A 14,029-nucleotide genomic window follows, 5' to 3' on the forward strand; every position below is an offset into this window, starting at 1 on the left:
CATTTGGTCAACTGATATGTTTATGCAAACAAAAAATGGACAGTTCCCACACTACCACCCCACTTACAGCAGTCTCTGAAAAAAAAGAATAAATCTTCTTGATCAACAGAGCTTTCAGCAATATGCTTGTTCACGGACTTAGTATGGAAGGAGAAGTGATCTGAGGTTAATTTATAAACATGAACTCAAAGGCAGTGACAAATAGCTTGTTCAGAGGCCTGAAAGGAATAAGACTAAAAAGTTAAAGTGGGGGAAAAGAATGGGTGGATCTATAGGCGTGGAATCCAAGTTTGCTAGTATTTGTCTGTCATGTCAGTTCCAACCAGAGAACATCTACAAAAAGAAACTTCTGCATGACAGACTGCATCCACTGGATATGAGCCGGCTTCTGATCTCGGCCACCCCAGTGCTGCCACGAGAAGTTCTCGAAGAGAATAATAAAGGTGCCCCCAATCACAAGCACCTCTCATCTCTGCTGATCTACCTGCTACCACTGCTGAATGTCTCAAGTGTCAGCAATAAAAACTAACACTGAAACCTTGAAATGGTTTTGTCCCATGAGAAGAACTAGCCACTTGATGCCAAAATTGTTTATTACAAACCCATTCCATTTGGGACAGACCAAGGATAAACATGCCTCCCTACTATGAGTTTTCCATCTCTTCTCACAGTATGTTAACTGGCAGAACTACCCAAGAGCTCACAGCTTGTGTGATTTATCATCATCCAATCCTATCTAATAACACCTTGGACCTCCTAAACTACAAACATAGATAAGAAAGAAATCAGTTCTGTCATGGACACCACCGTGCTCCCCAAGCCTTGCAGAGTTCTAGGAGGGATATAGATATTTGATTAAATTATTTTATTTAATTTATTTTATTTTTAGCTTTTTAGGGCGGCACCTGCAGCATATGAAATTTCCCCGGCTAGGGATCGAAATGCAGCTACAGCTGCCAGCCCACACCACAGCCACAGCAATGTGGGATCTGAGTCTCATCTGTGACCTACACCACAGCTCATGGCAACACCAGATCCTTATCCTACCAAGCGAGGCCAGGGATCAAACCTACATCCTCATGGACACTAATCAGGCTCATTACCACTGAGCCACAACAGCAACTTCCTACTTTATTTTTTTTAAAAGGAAGGCTTTTTGAAAACCAATATCTCTCCAAGAATATTTAAAAGTATATTTTGTACCTTTCTCAATGAACTAACTATACATCACCTTCAGAGATAAACCTCCTAGTCTTTTAGATGTTATTTTCTAAGAATGAATAAAATAGTAGGGAATTTCTCTTACATTTTCAGATATATGAATTGACAAAAAGGTTTCACCACAAAGTGAGGAGTAAAGAATTGACTATATATAAAAGAACTTATTTCTTAAGAGAGAAAAAAAGTAAACTTAATCTTACCTTCCTGATTACATACTTAGCTGGATAATTCCTAAAAGTGTGAGTTGATGCCACACTCAAGGAAGAATTCAAGCTGAGGTATGTTATAATGAGTTATATTGTGAAGTCTTACTAGTTTTTAATTTTACAAAAAGCCATCAAGGAGACTGAATAAAAACAGTTCATATAAACTTCACTTTACTTAAGCAAAATAATGTGTAACCTCAAATCATTTTGCTACACATGGAAATTCATGAGACAATGGATATTATGAACTACATTTGATCAGAAGAAAGTTCTGTTATGGCAATTTATAAAGAGTGCCTGCTGATGACCCTCAAAGATATTTATTAAAATCTGGTCATATAAATTTACTAGAGCAATAAAGTCTCCATTATTTAAAATTCTACAATAAAATTAATTAGCTTTAGTAGTACGGCTATAACAAGTACTTTTCTTGTAAGTTTGCCAATCTCCCACTGCCCTGTTGCTGTACCTACACATATCAGTATGTCTGCATATCATGGCCAAATGGCTAGAAATGGAAACATATGTGGACAAAGGGGCAATTTTTAAGTACTAACTTGCCAAGTTATCCACACGTCACTTAGTAAACAGATTATTTGCAATTTGGTATGGATGTTTCTAAAAGTATAGCTTTATAAATACAGGAAAGTATGTAAACAATAACATACTAAAGGCATTTCCAGTGAAAACAGTATAATAGTGTTGAAACACTGCCAGCTAGTTAGTACCCTAATATTTCTAAACCTATGTGCTCCTTTCTGAGGGTTGTCCCTTTCTTTTCCCTGGACTGAATCCCGGAGTCCAACAGTTCTCCACCCCTTAGCTTTCTGCTCCTTGGCTATGCTCACCTAACAAAATTTCAACCCAGATGAAATTTTTTGGTTATATTCTCTGCTCTTATACAAAGGTTACTTGAAGAAAGACCACATGATCAAGTAGACTAATTTGAGCACAATTTCATGGCCTTTGACATTAAATGGGGCCTTAATGTTACTAGTTTCCTCCACAGTGTCCATATTCAGTTTCTTCTTCTTGTAGTGGCTGCATTCACCTAAAATCCATATACCATGTTCTCCTTCTTACTCTAAGAAGGAAACTTTGCCTGAACTTCTCAGAGAAATTAGAAAATAATGGTGAAGGATGAGAGGAGCATGGGAGACAGTCAAGACAGTCTCTCAATTTTCTTTGCCCAATTTATAAAATCATATCTTAATTTGGTATCTCCTTTCATTCCTACCCACTCATCCATTGGAGGAAATCCTTCCTAACCATGGGTTGATGGTGGGAACAGGAATTAGATCCATTTGGCAATGTTAACATAAAAACCTCCCTGTTCCTTAACTCAGTAAATATTTTTATGATTATAATTACTTTTAGACATATAGTCCAAGAAAGGAATGATAATATAATAAAGTTATTGTGCTTTTTAGTAGCAAACATTTTAGGCTTTCTTCAAGTTCATTAATAGGGAATTGGTTAAATACAGATTAAATGTGTCCCCACCCCAAAAATTCATGTTGAAACCTAATTCTCAGTGTGCTGATATTAGAAGGTGAGGCCTTTGGGAGGTAATTTGCTCATAAAGGTAGAGCCCTCATGAAGGGGATTAGTGACTTTATAAAGAGGTCTCAGAGAGATCCCTTGGCTCTTCTGTGAGAAGTGTCATCTATAAACCTGAAAGTGGGCATCAAAAGAATGCTGATGCCTTGTTGGACTTCTAGCTTCCAAAACTGTGAGAAATATTTTTTTTTTTAAACCTGGGTAGTCTAATGTATTTTTATTATAGCAGTCCAAATGGACTAAGGCAATATTCTACAATGGAATACTATGAATACTGTGAAGAATCTAAATACTCAGAAAAGTTTAAAGGGCTGAAGTTACCTTCCATTATTGGTATGGAGAGATGTTTATCCATAACATATTATTTTAAAACACAAAAATATGTTCATATGCCAGGATTTATATCACAATGCCATTTTAAATATTAGACATATGTTTATAGATTCACTTTTAACCTTGAAAGAATAAACAATTTTCAAAATCCATTATCCTGGATTAAGTGTGAACTTACAAGATTACTTTTAGATTTGAATATATAACATATATGTTATATATATATATATATGTTCATATTAAAATTTTCTAAGGAGGCAGAATTACATTTATAATCAGAAAAAAATTTAATTTTAAAAGTTTAAGGATAAAATTCTAATCCAGGGCTATGGTGAGATCCCTCAGCAATATTACCTTATAAATTACTCCTTTTCTTTAAAAGTTCACCATTGGCTAGTTACTCTTTCCAATTAGCATCTAGACATGTTCTCATCTCTCCCATGTTATTCCTTAACCATATACCACATCTAACAAGTGCCTTTCATTTCACCTCCTCTTTATAGCCTAACACTTTGAATTAATTGTTTCTATGTTCTCACTGCTCTTTTATTTATTAGTCCACAGTGATCTGCTTCAGTATCAAACACACCACAGTCTTCACTCTCACCAATGTCAGAAAAGATGTCTTTGTGGATAAATCCAATAGACAGCTTTCTGTTCTCTCTCTCTCTTTTTCCTTTTCCTTTTTAGGGCCACACATGTGGCATATGGAAGTTCCCAGGCTAGGGGTTGAATCAGCCACAGCCACGGCAACATCTGATCTGAGTCACATCTGTGACCTACACTGCAGCTTGCATCAATGCCGGATCCTTAACCCACTGAGCAGGGACAGGGATTGAAACCACATCCTCATGGATACTAGTCGGGTTCTTAACCCTCTGAGCCACAACAGGGACTCCAGCTTTCTGTTCTCTTATTTGAACTTCCTGTGATGTTTTCCACCATTAACTATTTCCTCCTTAAATTTCTTTCTTCTATTAAATTTCATGGCACCACATTTATTTTGTATTCCTCTATGAATATAGCTGTTCCTTATTAATTTTCGGGGATTCTTTTCACCTGCCTGTCCCTTAAATGAATTCCATCTTAAAGTGCATTACTTTTATCTTTGAGGAGAGACAAAAAAGGGGCACAAATATACTCTAGAATTAGAAAAAAACCTGGGGTTGAATTTTGGCTCTATCACAGGCTTATCAGGGGACTTGTAGAGAGTAGCTTATTCCCTCTGGCTCTGGTTTTGCCTGTAATAAAATAAGAAGTAGTTTTCTTTGAAGGTTGTTGTTGGCATTAAATACTTACAACTATGAATGCCACATAATAAATAGTTAATAACTGGTAGCTGTTATTGCTCTGATTTCATAATCTCTTGGAAACTTCTACTCGCTAACTATGACATATAAACTAATGACCACCTACTCTTTTATTTCCAACCCAAACTCTCCCTTAAACTTCTATTATAAACTGACTTGGACATTTCTGCTACATATTTCTTGGCAATCAAAATAAACACCCAAATTTAATCTCAATTAGCTCTCTACCACTCCTTTGAAAAAATCTGTTTCTCCTTCAGAATGGATGGCATCATAATCACTCAGTTCTCCTCCTGAAAGTCATCTTCAGTGTTCCCATTTTCATCTCTTTACATAGTTGCTAAATCTTGTTGATTCTTCCCCTCAAATATTTGCAGAATTTATCCACTTTTGCCTTTTCACCATCTTAGTTTATGACATCATAATCTCTTACGTTAGTGATAGATAGCTACAAGCTCTTGATTGATTTTTTGTACTTCCAGATTCACATTTTTCTTTCTCCTTACTCCTCTCATCATCTATTTATACACTACAGCTAATAACTGTTCCTATGTGCTTAAAAATCTTTGCATGACTCTCTGGTACTTTGGCCTCATCTGTTACCATTACTGTCATTACAGTCTCTTCACTGCCACCCTCAATCTATGCTTTATCCATACAAAGCACTATTAAATTCCTCTAATGAATCATGTTATTTCCAACCTGTAACATACTACAGATACTCTCCTCAATCTACTCCCTGGACCTTCCCCTTGAATGAACTGTACTTGCCCTTTAAGATATTACCTCCTCAGGTAATATTCCTTGCCAAATTTTATTTTATTTTATTTATTTTTGTTTTTTTAGGGCCACATCTATGGCATAAGGAAGTTCCCAAGTCAGGGGTCAAATTGGAGCTGTAGCTGCCGTCCTACACCACAGCCACAGCAGTGCAAGATTTGAGCTGCATCTGTGATCTGCAGCACAGCTCATAGCAATGCCACATCCTTATCCCACTGAGCAAGGCTGAGAATTGAACTTGCATCCTCATGAACACTAGATGGGGTGGTTACCACTAAGCCATGATGGGAATTCCCAATTTTCCCAATTTTAGCTAGTTTCCCCCCATTTAATTTCTTCCCACAGCAATAGATATACCCCTATCTAAGTACTTATTTCAGTAAATGAAATTTTCCATTTTCATAAACTTTTTCTTTGAATCAATTAATTTCCAATTCATGCCTATTTCTCCTCTGAAGCAATATTCTCAAACAACTGTGAAATGGAATCAATTGGAATGCTTTCCAATTACCCATAGTCCTGAGTTCCACTTCTAGTTAAATGTTGCAAAAGGATCACATTTTGCAAAAGTACCAAATGTTATAAAGGAATTACATTTCCCCTTCTACAAAATCCAATATAAGGATAGTATAACAATATAAAATAAAAAAACCAATATAAAATGGCAGTCTTATGTTATTAGCCCACAAGGACAGAAAAATAATAAAAAGGAAAAAGGAAATGAATTTATTTCAAACAATTTTCAGAAGATGGAAAGCAAACGGCAGAGTGATAATTAACTTATCACAGTGGCAGAACTTAAAATTTTAGTGCAAGAAAAAGAGGAACATTGACCATAAATGAGCCAATTTGCCCTAAGAATTACGTGAGAGGTGTAGAACATTGATCATCAGGCTGAAGCTGAAAATAGACACTATTTAAAAACCTACTACATTCCAAGCAGGTGAATAGCCCAGGCCTCCATTCCAATTTTCACACAGATAGATGACTAAGTCTTTTTCTTCTAACCTCCCATTCTCCCCTTGGATGGAATATTTATACTGGAGAACTCAAAAAGAGGAGGTTCAAAATTTAAGAACCCTATGTATCTTTCAAAGAGGTTTTGGTTTTTGGCTGAAACAAATGGTTTAAACAATATGTCTATGTATTATTATATTGAGAAGATTCTGAGAAGACAATGAAGTATGAAGTATCAGTAATATGTCTCCCCACCTAGACAACATGTGCACTGGCAGAATCTATCTAATGTAACTTTTTCAGAACTCTGAAGTCTTTTAAAGCTTTGGAACTTCCAGAGGAAATCTTCAAGAATAAATTGAAGTTAGTTTCAAGCAATTAAAATCTTAGTTCAAGAGTGGCTACCCAACCTCCACCCCAGTCCTGCAGCAGGCAACCTTGCACACAGCATGTGAGAGCTAGAGTAGGCAATAACGACCCTACCCATCAAAAGTTGGGATCTTTGTTCTGATCGCTGAGTGCTGCTTTTTATCATGGTAATGCAAACACAGAGGTGGGCAACCACTGTTTTACAACCAACTCCTTTATTGTGAACCCCTTCTTCTTGGGCTAAAGCAACTTCTAGGGTATTTAAAGGGGAAACACCTTTCTGGCCCCCTTCTTTTTCCCTTTTCCTCCTTTTGAGAGCTAGACATGAAAGAAAATGATATTCAAAAGCATCTGCATATACAAGGGAGATTAGAAGGTAACTGTGAATGACAAGGGAAAACTAAAACCTCAGAAAAGACATAAAAGACCTTTAGTTTCTACATCAGTCTGATACTTGGAATGGAAATAGCCTGAAACAACAAACCAAACAAAAATAAAAAATAAAAACTGCAAGCTCACTTAAACACTAAAGACACACCTAGACTGAAAGTGAGAAGATGGAAAAAGATACTATGTACAAATGGCAATGACAAAAAAGTGATGGTAGAAATACTCCTATTAGAAAAAAATAGACTTTAAAACAAAGTCTGAAACAAATGACAATGAAGGGCATTAAATAATGATAAATTGACGGATACAAGAAGAGGATATAATATTTGTTAAGATATGCACCTAATACAGGAACACTGAAATACATAAATCAAATATTGACAGATATACAGATATAAAAGAAGTTGAGAATAATACAATAATAGTAGAGGACTTTAACGTCCTATTTATATCAATGGATAGATCTCCAGACAGAAAACCAATAAGGAAATAATCTCCTTAAAAGACACAGTTGGATTTAATATGTATCTACAGGACATTCCATCCAAAAACAGAAGCATACACATTCTTCTCAAGAGCACATAGAACATTCTCCAGAATAAATCACATTTTAGGCCACAAAATAAGTCTCAACAAATTTAAGAAAAAAGAAATTAAATTAGGAATTTCTCCTAGCCACAATGGTATGAAACCAGAAATCAACTATAGAGCAACAACAACAAAAAAAAGAAACAAAAAACAAAACGAGAAAAACACAAACAGATGGAGACTAAACAACATACCACTAAGAAAAGAATGGGTCAATAAAAAAACCACAGAGGACATTAGAAAATACTGTAAGACAAAGGAAAATGGAAAGACAACTTTCCAAGATATATGGGCTGCAACAAAAGCAGTTCTAAGAGGGAAATTTTATGGCAATATAGACCTATCCGAAGAAAAAAAAACTCTCAAAAAAAAACAACCTGATCTACCATCTATAGGAATTAGAAAAAACAAAACAAAACAAAAAAAAAAACAAACAAAAACAAAGGCAGGAAAAGGAAGGACATCATAAAGATCAGAGAATAAATAAATAAATAGAGATTAAAAAAATAGAAAATATCAATGAAACCAAGAGCTGGTTTTCTGAAAAGATAAACAAAATTGATAAATCTTTAGCCAGTGTTATCAAAAAAGTACAGGGAGCAGACCCAAATAAACAAAATAAGAAATGAAAGAGAGGAAATAACTATCAATATCACAGACACACACATATGCACACAAATCATATGAGAATACTACAAACAGTCATATACCAACAAATTGGACAACCAAGATGAAACTGATAAATTTCTAGAAATGTACCACCTTCTAAAAATGAATTGGGAAAAAAAAATCTGAACCAAACAATCACTAGAGTGAAACTGAATCTGTAATAATAAAAACTACCAGAAAACCAAAATTCAGCACCACATGGCTTCATAAAGGAATTTTTTTCTTAAATCTATGAAGAAGTGCTAACACCTGTTCTTCTCAAACTATTCCAAAAATCTCAAGAGGAGGGAAAACTACCAAACAAAACACACAAGGCCACCATTATTCTGATGGCAAAACCAGATAGGCCAATACCTCTAATGAATATAGATGTAAAAATCCTCAGCAAAATAATGGAAAATCAAATACAACAATGTATAAAAAGAATCATCCATCATGATCAAGTCAGATTTACTCCTAGGATGTAAGTTTGGTTCAACAGCAAATCAATCAATGTGATAGACAAAAAAAAAAAAAAAAGACTAAAAAATCAATGATCATCTTAAAAGACACAGCAAAAGTATTTAACAAAATTCAACATCTACTAATGACAAAAACTCATCAAAGTGGAGAGGGAATATATATTAACATAATAAAGACAATCTATGAGAAATTCACAGTTAATATATTCAAAGCTTTTTCTCTAATATCAAGAACAAAGCAAGGGTATACACCCTCAACACTTCTGTTTAACATACTACTGGAAGTCCTAGCCATAGCAATCAGACAAGAAAAAGAAATAAAAAGCCTCCAAATTGGAAAAGGAGTAAAACTGTCATTATTTGCAAATGACACACAGAAAATCCTAAATCGGCCACCAAAAAAACTACTCAAATAGATGAATTCAGTAAATCTGTAGGAGATGAGATAAATAAACAAAAAATCTCTTGGTTTTCTTTTTTAACTAATACTGAGCTATGAGAAAAAATAAAGAAAACAATTCAATTTATAATTGTATCAAAAAGAATAAAATAACTGGGAATAAATTTAACCAAAATGTAAACTATCTATACTCCAAAGACTAAAAAACTGTGATAAAGGAAGTTAAAGAAATGGAAAGATATCCTGTGTTCAAGGTGGAAGAATTGATACTGTTAAAATGTGCCTATTACCCAAGGCAATCTATAGAGTCAATACAATCCCTATTAGAATATCCCTGATGTTTTTCACAAGACTACTACAAATAATCCTATAATTTATATGGAACCACAAAAGAACCTGAATTGTCAGAGCAATTTTGAGAAAAAATAACAAAGCTGGAGGTATCATGCTCCCCAACTTCAGACTATATTACAAATTTATAGTAATTAAAACAGCAGGGTACTGGCACTAAAAGAGAAACATAAGTCAATGGATCAAAGAGACCCAGGGGGATTACAATGGTGGAGTAGAAGGACTTAAGCTCAACTTCTCTCACAAAAAACACCAAATACAAACAATTTCTAAACAACCATCAATAAAATGGACTGGAAACTACCAAAAAAGATATCCCACACTCAAAGAAGAAGCAACATCAAGACAATGGAGGGCACTTTCATGATATAAGCAAACCTGTACATATCAGGTGGGCAACCCACAGACCATAAAATAACTATATTGCAGAAGCTCCCCCACAGGAGTGAGAGATCAGAGTCCCATGTCAAGCTCCCAGGCCTGGGGATCTGTCATTGGGAGCAGGAGCCCATGGAACATTTGGCTCTGAACGCCAGCAGAGCTTGTGCACAGGGACTCCACAGGACTGGGAGAAACATACTCTCTTGGAGGGTGCGCACAGACTTTCATGTGCACTGGTTCCCAGGGAAAAGCAGAAAATCCCTAAGAATCTGGATCAGACCTACCTGCAGGTCTTGGAGGATCTCCTGGGGAAACAGGGGCAGCTATGGCTAGCAGTGGGGAAGGGCATTGGAGGCAGAGGTCTCAGGAATAATCATTGGCATAAACTCCTCTGGAAGTGGCCATATTGGAAAAAATTGGCCCTAGTCATCAGGGCTGAGAAACCCCAGGCCAAACAAAAAACAGGGTGGGAACACAGCCCCACCCATCAGCAAACAGGCTTCCTAAAGTCCTCATAGGCACACAGCTGCTTCTAATCACACCCAGAAGTAAAGCCCCACCCATCAGAGGGACAAGAATCAGCTCAAACTACCAGTGTGTAGGCATGAGCCCCTCCCATCAGGAAGTACAAAGTTCTGTACCAACTTCACCCACAACGGGGCAGACACCAGAAGCAAGACAAGCTACAGTCTGCAAAAAGAAGACCACACAAGAAGCTACATAAAACAAAAACGCAGAGAAATATGACCCAGATGAAGAAATAAGACAAAACCCTGGAAAAATAGCTAAGTGAACTGGATATTAGCAACCTTCATGAAAAAGACTTTAAAGTAATGATAGTAAAGATGATCCAAGATCTTGGAAAAAAAACTGGAGGCAAAAACTGATAAATTACCAGAAACACTGAAAAAAGAAATAGAAGATTTAGAGATTGAACAAGCAGAGATGTAAAATACAATAGCTAAAATAAAAAATTCACTAGAAGGAACCAATAGCAGAATACAGTAGGTAGAAGAACAAAAAAGCAAGGTGGAAGACAGATTGATGGAAATCACTGACACAAACCGAATAACGAAAACAAGAAAAGAAATAAAGACAGTTTAGGAGAAGTTTGGAACAACTTTAAAGTCATCATCATCTGCATTATAAAAAGAGAAAAGCAGAAAAGAAAGAGGGCCAGAGAAAATATTTGGAGAGATAATAGCCCAAAACTTCCCTAATGTGGAAAATGAATTGCTCACTCAAATCCAGGAAGCACAATGAATACCATATAAAATAAACCCAAGGAGGAATACCCTGAGACACTTATTTATCAAACTGATCAATATTAAAGACAAAGAGAAAATACTGAAAGCAGCTAGGAAAAAGCAATGTTTAACACACAAGGGGATCTTGATAAGGTTATTAGCAGATTTTTCAGCAGACAACCTGGAGGCCAGAGGAAGTGACATGATATATTTAAAGTGATGAAAGGAAATAACCTCCAACCAAGAATACTCTCTTCAGCAAGGCTCTCATTCAGATTTGAAGGAGAAATCAAAAGCTTTACAGATAAACAAAAGCTAAGAGAATTCACCACTAAATCAGTCTTACGACAAATACTAAAGGAACTTCAAGTAGAAAAGAAGAGGCCACAATTAGAAACAAGAAAATCACAAATGAGAAGGCCCAGAAGTAAAGACAAACATATAGTAAAGGCAGGAAACCATCCACACACAAAGATGCTACCCAAACCAGAAATCATGAGAAAAGGGTACAAATGCAGGATACTGGAGATGTATTTTCAATTAAGGGATCGGTACCTTAGAATAATCTTGCATATATATAGACTCCTATATCAAAACCTCAGGATAACTGCAAACCAAAAATCTACAATAGATACACACATAAATAAGAAAAAGCAATTGCAGTGCAATGCTAAAGACAGTCATCAAACCAAAAGAAAAGGGAACAAGAGAAAAAGGGAAGAAAAATCATCAATAAAAACAAATCCAAAATAAATAACAAAATGGCAAGAACATACATATCCAAAATTACCTTAAATGTAAATAGACTAAATGCTCCAAACAAAAGACATAGATTGGCTGACTGGATACAAAAACAAGGCCTATACCTGTGCTGTCTTTGAGAAACCCACTTCAGTTCAAGGGAAACATACAGACTGAAAGTGAGAGGATGGAAGAAGATATTCCATGCAAACAGAAATCAAAAGAAAGCTGGAATAATAGTAGTCATATCAGACAAAAGAGACCTTAAAGAATATTAGAAGAAACAAAGAAGGTCATTACATAATGATCAAAGGATCAATCCAAGAAGAAGATATAACAACTGTAAATATATACGCAGCCAACATAGAAGCATCTCAATATATACGGCAACTGCTAACAGCCTTAAATGGGGGAAATTGACAAGAACACAATAACAGTGGGGGACTCTAACATCTCACCTACAGCAATGGATAGATCATACAGACAGAAAATCAATAAGGAAACATAGGCCTTAAATTATGCATTAGATCAGATGGACCTAAAAATATTTATAGAATATTCCATCCAAAAGCAGTAGAATACACATTCCTCTCAGCACACATACAACCTTATCTAGGATAGATCATATTCTGGGCCACAAATCAAGCCTTGGTAAATTTGAGAAACCTGAAATAAGATCAAGCATCTTTTCCAACCACAATGCTACAAGAATAGAAATCAACAAGAAGAAAACTGCAAAAAACACAAACACATGGAGACTAAACAACATGCTACTGAACAACCAATGGATTACTGAAGAAATCAAATAGGAAATTAAAAAATACCTAGAAGCAGATGACAATGAATACACAACAATCCAAAACCATGGGATGCAGCAAACACTGTTTTAAGAGGGAAGTTAATGGCAATACAAGCTTACCTCAGGAAACAAGAAAAATCTCAAATAAACAACCTAACTTTACAAATAAAGCAACTAGAGAAAGAAGAACAAAACCCAAAGTTAGCAGAAGGAAAGAAATCATAAAGATCAGAACAGAAGTAAATGAAATAAAAACAAAGGAAACAATAGAAAAGATGAATGAAACTAAAAGCTAGTCCTTTGAAAAGATCAACAAAGTTGCTAAATCCCTAGCCAGACTGATCAGTAAAAAAAGGAGAAGACTCAAATTAGTAAAATTAGAAATAAAAAGAAGAAGTTACAATGGACATTACAGAAATACAAAGGTTCATAAGTGACTACTACAAGCAACTACATACCAATCAAATGGACAACCTAGAAGAAAGGAACAAATTCTTAGAAAGGTACAATCTTCCAAGACTAAACTAGGAAGAAATTGGAAAGATGAACAGACCAATCTCAAAGTACTGTAATTGAAACTGTGATTTTAAAACTTCCTATAAATGAAAGTCCAGGAACAGATGGCTTCACAGGTGAATTCTAACAAAAATTTAGTGAAGAGCTAACACCTATCTTTCTGAAACTAATTCAAAACAACTTCAGGGGAGGGAGAGCTCCCAAATTCATTCCACAAGGCCACCAACACTCTAATACCAAAACCAGACAATGATGATACAAAAAAAAAAAAAAAAGAAAGAAAGAAAGAAAACTGCAGGCCAACATCACTGATGAATACAGATGCAAAAATCCTCAGCAAAATACTAGCAAACTGAATCCAGCAAAATATTAAAGGCTCATATACCATGATAAAGTAGGACATATCCCAGGGGTATAAGAGTTCTTCAAAATCCACAAATCAATCAGTGTGATATACCACATTAACAAACTGAAAAATAAAAGCCATATGATCCTCTCAATAGATGCAGAAAAAGGTTTTGACAAAACCCAACACCCACTTTTGAAAAATACCCTCCAGAAAGTAGACATAGAGAAAACCTACCTCAACATAATAAAGGCCATATGTGACAAATCCATAGCTAACAACATTCTCAAAGGTGAAAAGATAAAAGAATCCCTGCTAATATCAGGAACAAGACAAGGAGGTCCACTCTCACCACTTTTATTCAACGTAGTTTTGGAAGTCCTAGCCACAATGATCAGAGAAGT

General features: G+C 35.5%; 1 long non-coding RNA gene across 16 annotated transcripts in view; it reads right to left on the reverse strand.

Annotated features, from left to right (window-relative positions):
* The window catches only part of LOC102158243 (uncharacterized), a 1,270,494-nt gene that overhangs the window by 748,714 nt on the left and 507,751 nt on the right, over nucleotides 1-14,029 (reverse strand). Inside the window, exon 1 of one of the 16 annotated variants that reach the window (XR_014838700.1) lies at nucleotides 10,261-10,400. The exons of the other annotated variants lie outside the window; for them this stretch is intronic. This is a non-coding gene — a long non-coding RNA (uncharacterized LOC102158243). Of the gene's footprint in view, nucleotides 1-10,260; nucleotides 10,401-14,029 lie in introns of those variants that run through there. 16 annotated transcript variants of the gene reach the window in all.

The sequence above is a fragment of the Sus scrofa genome, chromosome 2 (genome assembly GCF_054392235.1).
Source record: "Sus scrofa isolate SSC_HxYL_T2T_F1_AM1 chromosome 2, Sscrofa_HxYL_maternal_Yorkshire_Landrace_v2.0, whole genome shotgun sequence".
NCBI lineage: Eukaryota > Metazoa > Chordata > Mammalia > Artiodactyla > Suidae > Sus > Sus scrofa.